Below are 18,564 nucleotides of genomic sequence, written 5' to 3'. Positions count from 1 at the left end.
TGTGCATGCTCTGTTGCCTGTGTCTATGTGTCTGTGGTTCTGTCAGTGTGATCATGTGATGTATCTGACCCCAGGAATGTGTCAATAAAGTTTCCCCTTCCTGGGACAATGAATTCACGGTGTTCTTATTTCAATTTCCAGGAGTGTATTAGAAATGCTCATGCTCAATAGACTAACTGCTTTTCTGGAAAAGCATAATATAGCAACTCCAGCACAGCACAGATACCAGAAAGGGAAATCAAAAGAACAGAAACTGAATCATTAACAGAATTTATCATACAGGCCTTGGACAACATGATGGTAGCGTCTGGAGTTTTTCTTGACTCATCCAAGGCATTTTACAAAATTAATCATGCAGTACTAGGAAAGAAACTAGGGAATAGTGCTATTGTAGACAAGCAGTACACTGGATAACATCATATCTCAGTAAAAGGAGGCAGTATGTAACCATCAACAACATACACAGATCAGTAGTTAAAAGCAATAAATATGGAGTCCTCATAGGTATGCAATGGAACCCATGCTCTTCAGTGTTTTTGTAAATAATATACAAACATATGAAAATAAGATACTGTATGCAGATGATACAACTGTACTAATTCCTTCCAACAATTCTGAAGCACCTGAGAACAACACTTTCATATCAACCACTAACACAGAGCAATGACTCATGGAAAATGAGTTCATTATTGATCTGAAGACTATGTACATGGTTTTCAACAATAAACAAAAAGAAGAGCACATGGATATTTTGTAGGTGAAAAAGAACTGGAAGAGCCATTTCAGTTAAGTTTTTATGTATAACAATAGACAGTGAGCTAAATTGGAAGCAGCAGATAAATACTGTTTCTAATAAGCTAAGCACAGTGGTACCTGTAATGAAACAACTGTCTCAGTATGCACACCAAGACCTCTTGAGCACTGTCTATCCAGGACTTTTTGAACCAGTCAAACACTATGGATTCACAATATGGGAGAACTCAACTATCACAGGAATGACAAGAATATTCACACAACAGAGGAAAGCCATTTGAATTATACTGAAAAAGAATCTTGTGGAAACTGTTTCATAGGTCGTATTATTTTGACATTTCCATCACTTTATACAGGGTGTTTCTGTAAGAGCATGGAAAAAGCATAACAGGATATAGAGAATGCTCTGCTGAACAATTTGAGGTAGGAAACCTGGGGTCAGGGAAGCCAGTTTAAGGAGATATGGAAGTAAACTTGTCTATCGCTTTGTCAAGCATTACTAATTTCCAGCTTATTTACAACTAATATGTGTATAAGTTTATAAATACTGTGCTGTTTATTTACATGTACATTCTTTATTTTCTGCAAGGAAATTAGGGAGGATGAGCCTGATTACTACGAAGTATTTCCCAGTCACTGGATTGGAAGGGGAGGTCCCATTCCATGGCCTGTGAAGTCATCTGACCTGCATCCTCTTGATTGTTTCCTATGGGAATATCCAAAGCCACTTTTGTATGGGACCCCAGTGGATATGGAGATAGAATTAGATGCCAGAATTGTAGCTGCCAGTGATATGATTCGAAACATGCCAGGAATATTTGTCAGGATGCATCAGACTCTTTTTCGCCGATGTCAAGGTTGCATTGAGGTTGATGGCCGTCAGTTTCAGCATATTTTGTAAGACACAGTATAAATGGTACATTCATTGTGTCAATGATGGCATCTGCAGTTAACTATAACTAATGTAAATAAAAAAATTCCACAGTACTGTGATTTTATTCCTTAAGCTGGTTTCTCCATCCCCAGGATCCATACCTCAAATTGTTCAGTGGAGCATCCTCTATGTCCTGTTAAATTTTTGCATACTGTTACAGAAACACCTTGTATAGTCAAGACCATTGTGACTGCATTATGAGATCATGCAAAACTGGAGACCAATGAGACTGTTCATCCTCATAACACGAGGAACAAAAACTTGTGGTGCATTTCACATAGACTTCAGGTTTTTTAAAAAGGACCTACACTGGTATCAAGGTAATACAATTATTGCCAAAAGATTTACAAAGCTTCATAACTGAGAACATGTTCCCTGCAGTTCTACAGAAGTTTCTAGCAGAAGAGGAATTCTGTAGTGTGGCAGAGTAGACTAGCAGACAGTGAGCAACAGTTAATCCTGTGAGCGAATATTTTATATACCACATTAAGATAAATTAAAAATAAGAGTTAGAAAATAAACTAGAATTAAAACTGCTCATACACAATAGAAGGCAATGTCATGTGATGAAGTTGCATTTTTTAACTCTGGTATATTTATTGTAAATAACTGCGTATTATGTAACATTATGAATATACTGTGCACGATATTATAAGTATTTATTGTGTTACATACATGTGTAGACCGAGCGGGGTGGCGCAGTGGTTAGACACTGGACTCGCATTCAGGAGGACGACGGTTCAATCCCGCATCCGGCCATCCTGATTTAGGTTTTCCGTGATTTCCCTAAATCACTCCAGGCAAATGCCGGGATGGTTCCTCTGAAAGGGCACGGCCGACTTCCTCCCCAATCCATCCCTAATCCGATGAGACCGATGACCACGCTGTCTGGTCTCCTTCCCCAAACCAACCAACCAACCAACTTGCCTAGATTGTAAGCATAATGATGTGTCCTTGCTACAAGAACACCGCTATACAAAAGTCAAATTATGGGACCAATAAAAATCACTATCCCACAATCACTCTGTGAGAAATTTATTTTGAGCATAGAATATTACTTGCTTATGCGGAAATAAATTGCCACCAACATTTGGCAGGATATGGAGAGAGGCATGAAACAAGGCAAGTCAGCAAAGGGAAGGGGTCCAATGGTGACAAATAGTGACTCAAGGAAAAAGACAAACTAATATGAATCAAACAGGATATGAAAAATACATTAATAATAAACTAAAGGGCACATATGATCATGGAACAATTAAAACAGAACCTGAGATCCTGTCTTGGAATAATGCTAGATTAGAAATAAATAAAGAAAGGAGAGAGAGAGAGAGAGAGAGAGAGAGAGAGAGAGAGAGAGAGAGAGAGAGAGAGAGCGAGAGAGAGAGTGGGGGGAGGGGGGAAAGGGGGGCGGGAGAGGTGGAGAGGGTTAAAATTAATTTCTGTGGTGTCATATAAAATGCTGATAATGTGTTACTTATTGCTGCCATGACCACAGCCAAGTCACATAAACCAATTATTTTACACACATCAAAAAAGTTTTGCATCACCTTGGCTCCGAGTGTTCTGGAACCTGTACAGAAAATTGGAATAGAGATCAACATAAACATCATTTCTGCTCTTTTTATTGCTCATGAAAACCACACATTGCATGTTGTACCACCATACAGTGAGACCTTCAGAGGTGGTGGTCCAGATTGCTGTACACACCAGTACCTCTAATACCCAGTAGCATGTCCTCTTGCATTGATGCATGCCCGTATTCTTTGTGGCATACTATCCACAAGTTCATCAAGGCACTGTTGGTCCAGATTGTCCCACTCCTCAATGGGAACTCGGCGTAGATCCCTCAGAGTGGTTGGTGGTTCACGTCATCCATAAACAGCCATTTTCAATCTATCCCAGGCATGTTTGATAGGGTTCATGTCCGGAGAACATGCTGGCCACTCTAGTCAAGTGATGTCATTATCCTGAAGGAAGTCATTCACAAGATGTGTACGATGGGGATGTGAATTTTCGCCCACAAAGACGAATGCCTCGCCAATATGCTGCTGATATGGTTGCACTATCAGTCGGAGGATGGCATTCACGTATCGTACAGCCATTACAGCACCTTCTATGACCACCAGCGGCATGCATCAACGCCATATAATGCCACCCCAAAACAGCAGGGAGCCTCCACCATGCTGCACTCACTGGACAGTTTGTCTAAGGCATTCAGCCTGACCAGGTTGCCTCCAAAAACATCTCCAACAATTGTCTCGTTGAAGGCATATGTGACACTGGCAGGAGAAGAAGACCTGATGCCAATCCTGAGCAGTCCATTCGGGATGCTGTTGGGCCCTCTGTACTGTGCTGCATGGTGTTGTGGTTGCAAAGATGGACCTTGCCATGGACATCAGGAGTGAAGTTGCACATCATGCAGCCTGTCGAGCACAGTTTGGGTCATAACACAACGTCCTATGGCTGCATGAACAGCATTTTTCAACACAACGGTGTTGCTGTCAGGGTTCCTCTGAGCCATCATCCGTAAGTAGCGGTCATCCACTGACACCCCTTGGGTGGCTTGAGTGAGGCATGTCATCGACAGTTCCTGTCTCTCTGTATCTCCTCTATGTCTGAACAACATTGCTTTGGTTCACCCCAAGACACCTGGACACTTCCCTCGTTGAGAGCCCTTCCTGCACAAAGTAACAATGCAGACATGATCGAACTGTGGTATTGACCATCTAGGCATGATTGAACTACAGACAACATCAGCCTTATACCTCCTTCCTGGTCGAATGACTGGAACTTATCAGCTGCCAGACCCCCTCCATCTAACAGGTGCTGCTTATGCATGGCTGTTTACATCTTTGGGTGGGTTTAGTGACATCTGTGAACAGTCAAAGTGACTGTGACTGTGGTATAATATCCACAGTCAACGTCTATCTTCAGGAGTTCTTGGAACTGGGGTGATGCAAAACTTTTATCGATGTGTGTATTTACAATAGAATTTTTATCCATTATTACCAAAATGAGCAGCATGATGTTGCTCATCAAAATTGTAGCAAAACATTCTGTGAAATAAAAGAGAATCATTCACTTTGCAAACTGCTGCAATGAAGTACTGAAGCAGTTCATTAACACACGTTTAAGGATTTCAGATGTTTAGAAACATATTATATGTTGTGAACAAAACAGTTAGAAAATACAAAATTCTTACATAAACTGTTAGGTGAAAGGGAAAAAATAAGTCATTCTAGTTCAAGGTCAGTAATAAACTGCAATACTCTTTCTCAGGGTACATGTAGTAACAGTTTTTCCACATTAGATATTTTTTCTATACTGTTGTTTTATTTGGTTTGTGGGTCCATTCTAGTATACTACAACCTCTCCGAAAACAAAGCAGTGTCATCATGACATATTTATTCACAGACCTCGCTCCTGCCATCACTTAGAAAGATGTGTCTGAGTTCCTTCAGCTTCATGGAAATCACAAAAACTCCACTGATGTCATGTGACAGGGAAAGGTGGCTTGGTAGTTAAGGAGTGGGACTCAAATGGAACAGTGATGTTAACAAGACAGCTTTAACCATCCTGTTTACAAACTATTTTTGTTCACATTTGGAACTCATGCAAAATATTTCTGCAGTTATATCAGTTTCAAATTGAAAGTCATTTTCAATATTGGCTAGGATGGTATGAAGGTCAACCTATCGAAACAGCATAATATATGAAGTATCACCATTCAAGTAATGCCCCTGCTCTCTGTTGAGCATGGCAAACATGAATGTCCTGGATATGTTTTCCATTGTTTCCTTGAATCACTTGAGGAGGAAATTTGGATGTACGTTATACTTTAATAAAAGTAATCCTGAGTATTTTCCCAGCCCTTGCCCTAATGACCTCCATCACTCATATACACAATGTGATGAAGTATGGAAGTCTTCCATCCATTATGGACACTTCAGTGACTTCTAACCTCGATGTTATGTTATTCTCTTAGGTTATTTATGTTTTTTCTATAACTAGGGAAGAACTGATCCATACCTACAAAAGAAAGAAGTTGTTCTTTTTTCACATATGTCTCTTAGATATCATTTTTTAGGACAGGCTTTTTTTAACCTTATTTTTATCACTAACGTTTGCATTGAATTTTCAAGCTGCACACTCTGGTGTACATCAAACTTTTGTTAATCACTACAACAGCTGTCTGTATTGTCATGAGAAACACTCCGACATTATTGACTATTGAAACTGCAGTATCATGAAGATGGCATGCAATAAATGTCAATTTGTTTCAATGGTTCAAATGGCTCTGAACACTATGGGACTTAACATCTATCGTCATCAGTCCCCTAGAACTTAGAACTACTTAAACCTAACTAACCTAAGGACATCACACAACACCCAGTCATCACGAGGCAGAGAAAATCCCTGACCCCGCCGGGAATCGAACCCGGGAACCCAGGCATGGGAAGCGAGAATGCTACCGCACGACCACGAGCTGCGGACGTCAATTTGGCAAGGAGTGTACTACATGCTTGTATATCCAAATGATTAGTATTTCAGCATAACTGCACAAAGTAGGCAGATGCATCACCATGTACATTCAGTATTCAAGGAAAGATTACAAAGTCAATTTCTCATTCAGAAATCACATTTCAGTGTTGGTTATTTGTGATAAGAACATGTCTTATGTAAGGAGTAAAAACATCTACTATCACGTATTAGAATTCAAAAGCAATAAGTTAGTGGCATATGGATGCTGCTGGTTGTTGTTCTGTGATATTGCAGCTGGTGTAACTCAGGATCCTAATACTGTCACATGAATATGAAGTTGGCAGATTCAGGAGGACCATAGTCAGCACCATACAGTTTCTGATTTTTCCACTGTGACTATTGCCTGATAGGAAAGACATAATGTATGTCATAATATGCAGGATCATCATAAATCATGGGTCATGAAATGGACTTGTTTGCAGCTTGACAAGTGTCCATAGAGACAGTGTAAGAACATGGGGACCACCACAGAGTGTCAGCATAGGGACCATTGTTGCTGCTTCCCTTGATGTGCAGCAAAGATAGGTTTGTTGACAGTGGTGCACCCAATGACAATACTGGACACAGGAGTAGCACCAAGTCAAACAGAGTTCTGGTTCTGCATACAGCATCATGATATATCTGTGTGAACGGTCTCTGAGGTAAAGAACCTACACAGATTACATTCATTGTCATCATAATCATCATCACATGGGCCCAGCACAAGGTGTTATGATACATGGTGCCACTGGATTCACAACACTGCCACTTCGAGTTAAAAGAAAATGTAATTTGAACAGCAGCTAGTACATATCTGGTCTTTTAAGTCTCATATGCCTGTGCCCCACCTCTGAGGTTGTCATGATATGTTTCAGCAAGACAACACACAATAACATGTTGCCCCTGCTATTCTGAACTACCATGACACAAAGAGTGAACAACTGTTGCACTGAAAAGCACATTCTCCAGACTGCTCACCCACCGAAAACATCTAGTCATGGGTATCTGAGAATGCGGCATGCAGCTATGATTTTTGAACTCTGGCACAGACTGAAACAGCATGAAATGATATATGTGAAGCTGCCAACCACGCTCAGTCCAATCTGATGTCCAGATGGATTGGAGCCATTGGTGGAACCAGCGGTGGCTGTTGTGTGTATTAAATTTTACATCTAGCTCCAGTTTTGCATACTGTCCCTGACAGGTCATTCAGTACTGACCAGCTGCTATGTTACCCATTGCCAAAGATATCATTTGGGTGTGGTATTGATTCATCACATCACTCTCCTGGTGATCACTATCAGTTTCGCAGCCCCTGCAGCCACTACTTGGTACTCAAGCAGCTCCTCCATTGGCATCATGAGGCTGAGTGCACCGTTTCAGTTCTGCTACATGCCAAGGAAAAATCACTGTAAGTAGCACAAATTGAACCCGGGTCATCCATATAGCGATGGAAAATTTTACAGCCAATGTGCCCTAAATCATCTAGAAATTACTCATGTGTTCTTCCTACTATGTCAGCCTCTGTAGTTGAGTGGTCAACGTGGCTGCCTGCCAGGTGGAGGAGTCGGGCTCAATTCCATGTACTGCCAGGGATTTTTCATTGGTGTAAGGACATAAATGAGGTCCACCCAGCCTTGTGATGCCAACTGAATAGGTGCTTGAATGAGAAGTAGCGGCTTCAAGGTCTGCAATACTGCCAATGACAAAGACTGCTGAACTCATGCCCATAGATACCACAACCAAATGATGTCATTAGCTGTGAATGACATGGCAGTCAGTGTGTTCAAAAAGGCCTGTCTCAGCCCATTATGGCAGAGCTTTGCTTGCTTTTTGTTTCCTACTATACTTTGTATGCACAATACGTATAATTTTGTTATTTCTGTTCTTTCCCGGAGTCACTATTTTAAGGCCAGAAATGTGTTGCATCCTGTTATATGGGTCATACTGAAATGAACTATTGAATTAACTTGTGTTGCATAAAACCAATGCAATGGTGACAAAGGACTCCAAACCCATCAAGTAAATACCAGTATATGTTAAGTCACTGCTCCAATGAGATTTTTAATATTGCAAATTACTTATGTAGGTATTGTCTTAAGGACAGTACTACATAATTCAATGAGTCTATGTGATATTTTATGTCGTGTTGGGCCTGCAGCATAGTACACGTTGGTATAAGACGTTATGTAAATGAATGCTCCGAACCAGCTGCAAAAAGTTAATATGTTTTTTTGATATTTTACAGGACAGGCCTGTTTCAGCTTATTGCCATTGTCAAGTGACACCTAATTGGAAGTGATGGCCATATTGCATCTACAGTAAAGTCTTTCTGTCATATCTCAGTAAGTATAATAGTTCTTGTAGTTACCAAATGTAAAATACTCTATCCTGTGCAAGCTTCATCTCCCAGTACTTACTGCAACCTACATCCTTCTGAATCTGCTTAGTATATTCATCTCTTGGTCTCCCTCTACAATTTTTACCCTCCACACTGCCCTCCAATGCTTAATTTGTGATCCCCTGATGCCTCAGAACATGTCCTATCAACTGGTCCCTTCTTCTTGTCAAGTTGTGGCACAAACTCCTCTTCTCCAATTCTATTCAATACCTCCTCATTAGTTATGTGCTCTACCCATCTAATCTTCAGCATTCTTCTGTAGCACCACATTTCAAAAGCTTCTATTCTCTTCTTGTCCAAACTATTTATCGTCCATGTTTCACTTCCATACATGGCTACACTCCATACAAATACTTTCAGAAACGACTTCCTGACACTTAAATCAATACTTGATGTTAACAAATTTCACTTCTTCAGAAACACTTTCCTTGCCATTGCCAGTCTACATTTTATATCCTCTACTTCAACCATCATCAATTATTTTTCCCCCAAATAGCAAAACTCCTTTACTACTTTAAGTGTCTCATTTCCTAATCTAATTCCCTTAGCATCACCCGAGTTAATTCGACCACATTCCATTATCCTCGTTTTGCTTATGTTGATATTCATCTTATAACCTCCTTTCAAGACACTGTCCATTCCGTTCAACTGCTCATCCAAGTCCTTTGCTGTCTCTGGCAGAATTGCAATGTCATCGGCGAACCCCAAAGTTTTTATTTCTTCTCCATGGATTTTATTACCTACTCCAAATTTTTCTTTTGTTTCCTTTACTGCTTGCTCAATATACAGATTGAATAACATCAGGGCGAGGCTACAACCCTGTCTCACTCCCTTCCAACCACTGCTTCCCTTTCGTGCCCCTCGACTCGTATAACTGCCATCTGGTTTCTGTACAAATTGTAAATAGCCTTTCATTCCCTGTATTTCACCCCTGCCACCTTTAGAATTTGAAAGAGAGTATTCCAGTCAACATTGTCAAAAGCTTTCTCTAAGTCTACAAATGCTAGAAATGTAGGTTTGCCTTTCCTTAATCTTTCTTCTAAGATAAGTCGTAAGGTCAGCATTGCCTCACATGTTCCAACATTTCTGCGGAATCCAAACTGATCTTCCCCGAGGTCGGCTTCTACCAGTTTTTACATTCGTCTGTAAAGAATTCGTGTTAGTATTTTGCAGCTGTGACTTATTAAACTGATAGACTGGTAATTTTCACATCTGTCAACACCTGCTTTCTTTGGGATTGGAATTATTATATTCTTCTTGAAGTCTGAGGGTATTTCGCCTGTCTCATACATCTTGCTCACCAGATGGTAGAGTTTTGTCAGGACTGGCTCTCCTAAGACCGTCAGTAGTTCTAATGGAATGTTGTCTACTCCCGGGGCCTTGTTTTGACTCGGGTCTTTCAGTGCTCTGACAAACTCTTCATGCAGTATCGTATCTCCCATTTCATCTTCATCTACATCCTCTTCCATTTCCATAATATTGTCCTAAAGTACATCGCCCTTGTATAGACCCTCTATATACTCCTTCCACCTTTCTGCTTCCCTTCTTTGCTTAGAACTGGGTTTCCATCTGAGCTCTTGATATTCATACAAGTGGCTCTCTTTTCTCCAAAGGTCGCTTTAATTTTCCTTCTTTTACTGCATTTTTATATTTTCTCCTTTCATCAATTAAAAATCAATATTTCTTCTATTACCCAAGGATTTCTACTAGCCCTCGTCTTTTTACATACTTGATCCTCTGCTGCCTTCACTACTTCATCCCTCAGAGCTACCCATTCTTCTACTGTATTTCTTTCCCCCATTCCTGTCAATTATTCCTGTATGCTCTCTCTGAAACTCTGTACAACCTCTGGTTTAGTCAGTTTGCCGGCCGCGGTGGTCTAGCGGTTCTAGGCGCTCAGTCCAGAACCGCGCGACTGCTACGGCCGCAGGTTCGAATCCTGCCTCGGGCATGGATGTGTGTGATGTCCTTAGGTTAGTTAGGTTTAAGTAGTTCTAAGTTCTAGGGGACTGATGACCACAGATGTTAAGTCCCATAGTGCTCAGAGCCATTTAGTCAGTTTATCCAGGTCCCATCTCCTTAAATTCCCACCTTTTTGCAGTTTCTTTAGTCTTAATCTACAGTTCATAACCAATAGATTGTGGTCGGAGTCCACATCTGCCCCTGGAAACGTCTTACAGTTTAAAACCTCGTTCCTAAATCTCTGTCTTACCATTATATAATCTATCTGATACCTTCTAGTATCTCCAGGATTCTTCCATGTATACAACCTTCTTATATGATTCTTGAACCACGTGTTAGCTATGATTAAGTTATGCTCTGTGCAAAATTCTACAAGATGGCTTCCTCTTTCATTTCTTACCCCCAACCCACATTGACCTACTATGTTTCCTTCTCTCCCTTTTCCTACTCTTGAATTCCAGTCACCCATGACTATTAAATTTTCACCTCCCTTCACTACCTGAATATTTTCTTTTATCTCATCATACATTTCAACAATTTCTTTATCATTTGCAGAGCTAGTTGGCATATAAACTTGTACTACTGTAATAGGCACGGGCTTTGTGTCTATCTTGGCCACAATAATGCATTCACTATGCAGTTTGTAGTAGCTTACCCACACTCCTATTTTTTTATTCATTATTAAACCTACTCCTGCGTTACCCCTATTTGATTTTGTATTTATAACCCTGTATTCACCTGACCAAAAGTCTTGTTCCTCCTGCCACCGAATTTCACTAATTCCCACTATATCCAACTTTAACCTATCCATTTCCCTTTTTAAATTTTCTAACCTACCTGCCTGATTAAGGGATCTGACATTCCATGCTCCGATCCGTAGAATGCCAGTTTTCTTTCTCCTGATAACGACATCCTCTCGAGTAGTCCCCGCCTGGTATCTGAATGGGGGACTATTTTACCTCTGGAATATTTTACCCAAGAGGACGCCATCATCATTTAACCATACAGTAAAGCTGCATGCCCTCGGGAAAAATTACTGCTGTAGTTTCCCCTTGCTTTCAGCCGTTCACAGTACCAGCACAGCAAGGCTGTTTTGGTTAGTGTTACAAGGCCAGATCAGTCAATCATCCAGACTGTTGCACCTGCAACTATTGAAAAGGCTGCTGCCCCTCTGCAGGAACCACACGTTTGTCTGACCTCTCAACAGATACCCTGTTGTGGTTGCACCTACGGTACGGCCATCTGTATCGCTGAGGCACGCAAGCCTCCCCACTAACGGCAAGGTCCATGGTTCATGGGGGGACTCATAAAATATCTGACAAAAATGTATCTTTATGTTTCATAACTACAAGAACTATTATACTTACCAAGACATGACAGAGAGACTTCACTATAGGTACAGTACAGTCTCTACTTTCAACTAGACATAACTTGATAGTGGCAATAAGCCAAACCAGGCCTGTCATGTCAAATATTAAAAAACATATTACCTTATTACAGCTGGTTTGGAGCATTCACTTCTGAAATGTGTTATAAGTCTACATGAGTTACTAAATGTAGTGTGATCATCACAGTACCTCCCAACTACATAAAGTTTGTAATTTTGATGATAGATGTCTATTAGAGCTAAGATTTGTGACTGAGGAAGTACAGAATGGCTCTTGATACATTGAAATAAATTATTCGTAAGAACATTTGCTCTTTGTACATATTAAGAGCTATACACTAACATTAATTTAGTATGTCTCATCATAGTATTAGAAGACTATTAATTTTCAAACAGTAATGTGCTGGAGCGAATTAAGAACCTGCATGAACATTATTTTGTCATATCATCGTTTAGAAGTTGCAGAAGCTGAACATTTTTCTAGACAGGGAAAGAAGCTCCTGTCGGCACAATTAAGTGAAGAAATGAACATATAGCTATAGACATAAACTACATATACTGTGATGGTAAATAATCATGGGATGGTCATATGCACATACACAGATAGCAGCAGTGTCACATACACAAGGGCAGCGCATTGGCTGATCTGTCACTTGTACTCAGGTGAAAAGGTTTCTGGCATGATTATAGCTGCATGAAGGGAATTAACACAGTCTGAACATGGAGTGGCAGTTGGTGCTTGATGCATGGAAGATTCCATTTTGTAAATCATGAGGGAATTCAGTATTCCAAGACCCACAGTGTCAAGAGTATGCCGAGTATGCCAAATTTCAGGCATTACCCCTCACCACAGACAACCCTTCACTTAATGGTCAAGAGTAGCAGCGTTTGCATAGAGTTCTCAGTGCTAACAAACAATCAGCACTGCATGAAATAACTGCAGAAATCAATGTGGGATGTACGAAAAATATATCTGTTTCAACAGCGTGAAATTTGGCATTAATCAGCTATGGAAGCAGACAGCCGATGTGAGTACCTTTGCTAACAGCATGGCATCACCTGCAGCGCCTCGTCTGGGCTCGCAATCATGTTGGTTGGACCCAAGATGACTGAAAAACTGTGGCCCAGTCAGATGAGACCTAATTTCAGTTGATAAGAGGTGACGGTAGGGTTTTGAGTGTGGGACGGACCTCACAGAGCTATAGAACCAAGTTGTCAACAAAGCAGTGTGTAAGCTGGTGATGGCTCCATATTGGCGTGGGCTACATTTAAATTGAATGTACTGGCTCCTCTGTTATGTTTGGCTACTTTGAGATCATTGCAGCCATTTATGGCCTTCATGTTCCGAAACAACGATGGAATTTTTATGCATGACCATGCGCCATATCACCAGGCCACAATTGTTTGCAATTGCTTTGGTGAACATTCTGAACAGTTTGAGCAAATGATTTACCCAGCCTGATCACACAAAATGAATTCCATCAAACATGTATGGAACATAATTGAGAGGTCAGTTTATGCACAAAATCCTGCATTGGCAATATTTTTGAAATCATGGATGCCTATAGAGGCAGCATGGACAAGAGGAGGTCCAACACAATATTAGAAAGTATCTCATGACTTTTGTCACCTCAGTGTAGATTTATTACATGTCATGAATGGTAAAGAATACTGCACCTGGGGTAATGCTTTGAATAACACACAGTCTCATTACTCAATATTAAAGTAGGCCTACTCAGGACAGTTGTTCTGACTGTGTACATACCACTAACAACAGATTTTTCACACTTGATTAGTTAGATGGTGAGATTATTGACAAACTACACAAAAACAGTGTTTTATTTTGTACTGTAAAATATGATGGGCAGTGTAGAGGAAATGGAATATAGTTACATTCAAACTCAAATGAGGGAAATAGTAATAGGTGTTTTGAATCAAAGCATACTGTAAGAATAGAGAGCTTTGTGCTATTCTATACTGTAATTTACAACTGAAACAACAGTGAACACTGTGTAGCAAAATCTTCCGTTCAGTATAAAAAAATATAAAAGACTTCATTACACAAAATATTAAAAACTCCAAAACTAAAGCAAAATGATCAGTAGTGCTTTTTAACAGACAACAAATGGAAAGTGTAGAACTAATGGAATTCTCTTCAAAACCACCTACCGGTGGAACTCATGAAGTAAAACTGAAATCACTTACAACAAGATTTAATTTAATCTTCCTGACAGTAGTCCATAAACAAGAAACTAAAATTATTAGTATGTTTGTTTGCATGAACATCTTCAGCTGACCAATAGCAACAGAGAATGCAAAGCACAGCTGCTAAAAACATTTGAAAAATATTACAGCTCATGACAGAATTCACCATTCTGTCTACAAACACACTTGCAGCACATTAATGAAATCTTAGCTGAAATGAAAGTTTCATCTCCTCCATCGCTTCCTCCCACCCCTAGCACTCCTAAATTCCTGCAACATATATTCATATTTGCAATTAGAAATTGACTCAATCTGTTTTAGCAAAATTCTACAGAATTTGTAGAGGCACAGGAACTGTACACCTACCTAATGCACCTAAAACAAAGTTTAAATTTTTATGAAAATATCTGGTACCTTCTATTATATGTAAAATTATCTAATGACTATCTTAAAAGTTACTTGCTGATCTGTGTGAGTCTGTGTTTTGCAAAAAGGCTAAGTTGTTATGAAGCTATACATGTATAACAATATCCCCTTCCCACCTGCTATAATTTTAATAATGTCCGTATGAATCCAAACTTACTGGACACAACATTATAACAAAGTTTCATTGGATAAGAATACACACTTGGGAAAAGTCATGTTATATACTGATTGTCTTTCGGTGTACAAAATACTTGAAATTTTTAATGATTGACAGCACAACATTATCCACAACTGTAGATATATTTTAAATATGTGAACATAATATAATTTTTAATCGATGTAAATTTAAATTTATGCCATAGTTTACATTCCACAGTAAAACAGTAGTCTGGGTAATGAGTCAGTGTTACAAGATGCAGAGAGGCAGAAGGTATACACTTCTAACAAGAAAATATGTTCTACGGGACAGGGATACTGAAATTTATCTTTGAAATTATGACTGTTTTACAAGTTAAACTCATCCACGTAAAATTTCCTCTCATACATATTGTCTCATTCCAGAAACTGACATTTCACATCAAGAGTCCCAAAAAACCAAGTGTACAATTAAAAAGCTAAAGATTAAATTCTCGAAGAGCAGTAATGTTAGTATCTGCTAAAAATGACGCCAAGAACTCTGGAACTTAGTAATAATGAAGGAAACAGCACAAGGTGCAATTTTAATAATTGTGTAGTTCCACGGATTCTGGTAATGTGTGTAAGAGTGCACTAACGATAAAATCCATAAATACAAGCTTGAGTTCTATTTCGGTAGGCCTGCCCTTTACTCGTCATTTGGATTCCATACATGATGAAAGCAATCAAGCATAAATTATATTCATAAGTAACGTACCGACTTAGAGCGTGACACACACCAGGGAAAGCTTTCCCTTTCGCAATCATCAGGCTCTCCAAAATTAAGTACCGTACTGTACTAAACCTATGACAGAAACGGAGGAAAATTTATGTTCATAAACGTAGAGCCTCACCTATACGATCTCACACTGAGGTTGCTCCAACAGAACGGGTAGGCCTAATAAAACATTTTAATTGTTTTACGCTGAGAAGTAGCAACGAAGTTCAGTTCAAACAAGAGGGGATCCCAGTTCGATTTCCTGTGCTATCAGCAATTTTTTGAACCACACCACTTTTCCGGCATGGTTATGTACGCTATGTGGTACATTTCAAAGTTCGCGACTTTTTTTTTTTTTTTTTTTTTTGCCTGATTAGCCGATTTTCGTACTAAGTACTAATTTGTTTCCGTGAAAAACTATCTATACGTAATGGCATTTGTGTACGGTGGGTGGGACGTTTAAAAACCACAAGAATCTACATCACAGTGACGTACTACTAATAATGAAAGCAGGGAACTACGCAGTTAGCAAAAGCTACGAGTGCGATCTTGACGCTTTAAATAGTATCACCTGTTTTTCATGCTGAAAAGACGTATAAACTAAAGACTTTCATTTCACAGCACAAGGTTATAAATCATTCTAGTAATAATTACCTCTCCACGTCTGGGTGTCCCTGGCCTTCGCTTCGAAACGCAGTGCAGAACACACATCTCCGAAATATTTCGGTACATATTAAGCAAGTGCTCAAACTGTAAGGAACGAGTTATTCATAAAAAGGAAAAATAAGTTACTCTTGTATTCCCAATCGTTTACAGTTACTTACTGGGTCATCTGTGTTTCCAGCCATGGTGAGGACTAGAGCACTCTTAACTTGTACATACTTCAGCTATTTCTAGTGTAAATTTCATTTTCAGTTCCGTGAAACACAACCTCGTCGGCATACAAGCGACAAGCGTGTGTTACCAAGTGCGCCAAAGATTTTATTAGGTGACACAAGTACCCTCAGATATTCCGTTGGATTTGACGTCACGGGAAGTACCACCCAATCGTCGACAGGCAATAGATTTGCCACATTTCCGCCGCTTTTACGAACTGCATTTCACAATTTGCATTATTGTGTTATTAATCGTACTCCTGGACACAATGTCGAACTTGCCAGTGAGGTAGAAATGCACTACTGTTTGATACAAGAACTGGTGCAGAAAAACATCACTTTATTGAAACTGAAAATACTATTTCTCAGGCACAAATACAGAAATTGAATAGCGGTGTTTAATCAACTAAATGGTCATACAACACATTTTCCGAGGAAAATCTAAAACTAAACTTTCCCATCTCTTCCTCAGGCATGCTACCCAAGCAGAGTGTCGGATTTAATATTTATGCCTATCTGTGAGGCCAGTGGCAACGTAAGACACTGCCTTCGTGAAATCAACGCCGTAGCACAGCTTTGATGACGTCACGCTTTCAGTCGGCGGTGAGGCGGCAGATTCGTAAGCATACGTGAATTCAGTTCGACTAGTGTGATTGTGTTTTCGGTTAAAAATATCAGATTAACTGTAACTCATATGGTTTTCCATTCCCAATATTTTAAACTACTGTTAAATGATTTTTCACACGAAATTAAGAGCAGTAACACACAATGATAGACTTTACACCGCTATCTGTTTGTGGTACATAGGATACATGTATATTAACTACTTTGTAATTAGTTTTCATGATGGTATACGATTTAATATTGCATACATATATGTACATACATGTCCACATTAAAAAGAAATGGTAAAATGCACTTGACAGAATATGATATACAATATATGGAACAGTCGTTAACATGTCAGGTAAATGCCATAAAACTGAAAAACACGGTTTTTAAGGGAAGGTTAACATGTATTTATTTGTATCGTTGTATGACAAATTTGTTTGAAATTATTTTAGTGGCTTACTAACAGGATTCTGTATATCCTTATAATATGTGTACTCTCCAGGTAAATGGTATGGCAATGAATGTTTTGCCTGGCATTTAAACATAAACAAAATTAATAAGACATATTATATCATTTATATGTACACACTCGCAGCTGCTATGAACTAACAGACAGTAAACGTAAAATAAAGAAGTAACCACACTGATTCCGTCAGTAAGCTACGTTTCGGATCAGAATTGGTAGGCCTACCTAGATAATGATCCAAATACACGCTGATTACTTATCCTTGAACTTTTCTTTGGACTTATGAGTGTGTGCATTGAAAAATATCAGGAGAGGAGAGGAGAAATATGTAGGTAAATTTGGAAATCAGCTTGTACAGCATTACCTTACAAAAACAACATTTTACAAGGGGGACTACAGAACCTTAAAGAGAATGAGCCTATCTTCAGTACCATTATGAATGCTGCTTGTATCTATATAAAACGTTTTGGAAGCTAGGACCCTATTAATAATTACTTCACGTCAGTTCAAGTCTCTCTTATTTCCCGAAAAAATTTATCTTCAGGATAATGTAGGCTGCAAACTCCTGTGTTCTTTGTAACTACGAGACTTTCCCTTGGAATTTGTTTTTAGCCACTGCTTCTTCTATCCTTCATTAGAATAAAAAGAAAAATTGAGATATATTTTCCTTTGTAATAATTAGATTTGCAGCAGGTTTATAAGTAATATACCAAAGAAAAATAACAGGAAACTACATAGAAATACACGCTAGTCATTACGATCCACCAGCTCAATGGAACAGCCGATTGTGTTTCCGCCATCTCTGCGCTAAGGTCTGTATTTATCACGAAGAGAGTGCGTAAGAAATCGGCGACCACTGACAGCCTCACGCCTGTGGAGGCCTCGCACAAAAATTGTTCATGTTGTTAAAATTTTAGCTATTTAGTTATCCGTATTTGCTTCTGTACAAGTGTAGTACTATTTATCTAGGATGGTCTGGCACCATTATGAAAGTTAAGCCCCTACTACACGATGCACCTGAGGTGTACATCTACGCAGCAGCGTCCCAAGCACACATGTTTGGAACTACAGACAAGTTCAGGTAGACCGATTATACGAGACACGGGGGATATATCTGTCGCAAATACTGC

At 39.4% G+C, this 18,564-nt stretch overlaps 1 long non-coding RNA gene across 1 annotated transcript in view; it reads right to left on the bottom strand.

Moving 5' to 3' along the window:
• Positions 1-16,439, bottom strand: part of LOC124723146 — a 29,782-nt gene extending 13,343 nt beyond the window's left edge. Inside the window, exons 1-2 of the long non-coding RNA XR_007006519.1 lie at positions 16,306-16,439; positions 16,136-16,231 (exon numbers count right to left, since the gene is read on the bottom strand). This is a non-coding gene — a long non-coding RNA (uncharacterized LOC124723146). The remainder of the gene's footprint in view (positions 1-16,135; positions 16,232-16,305) is intronic.
• Between the last annotated feature and the right edge of the window lie 2,125 nt (positions 16,440-18,564).

Source organism: Schistocerca piceifrons, chromosome X (genome assembly GCF_021461385.2).
Source record: "Schistocerca piceifrons isolate TAMUIC-IGC-003096 chromosome X, iqSchPice1.1, whole genome shotgun sequence".
Classification (NCBI taxonomy): domain Eukaryota; kingdom Metazoa; phylum Arthropoda; class Insecta; order Orthoptera; family Acrididae; genus Schistocerca; species Schistocerca piceifrons.
This window is presented reverse-complemented; position numbering and strand designations above follow the sequence as displayed.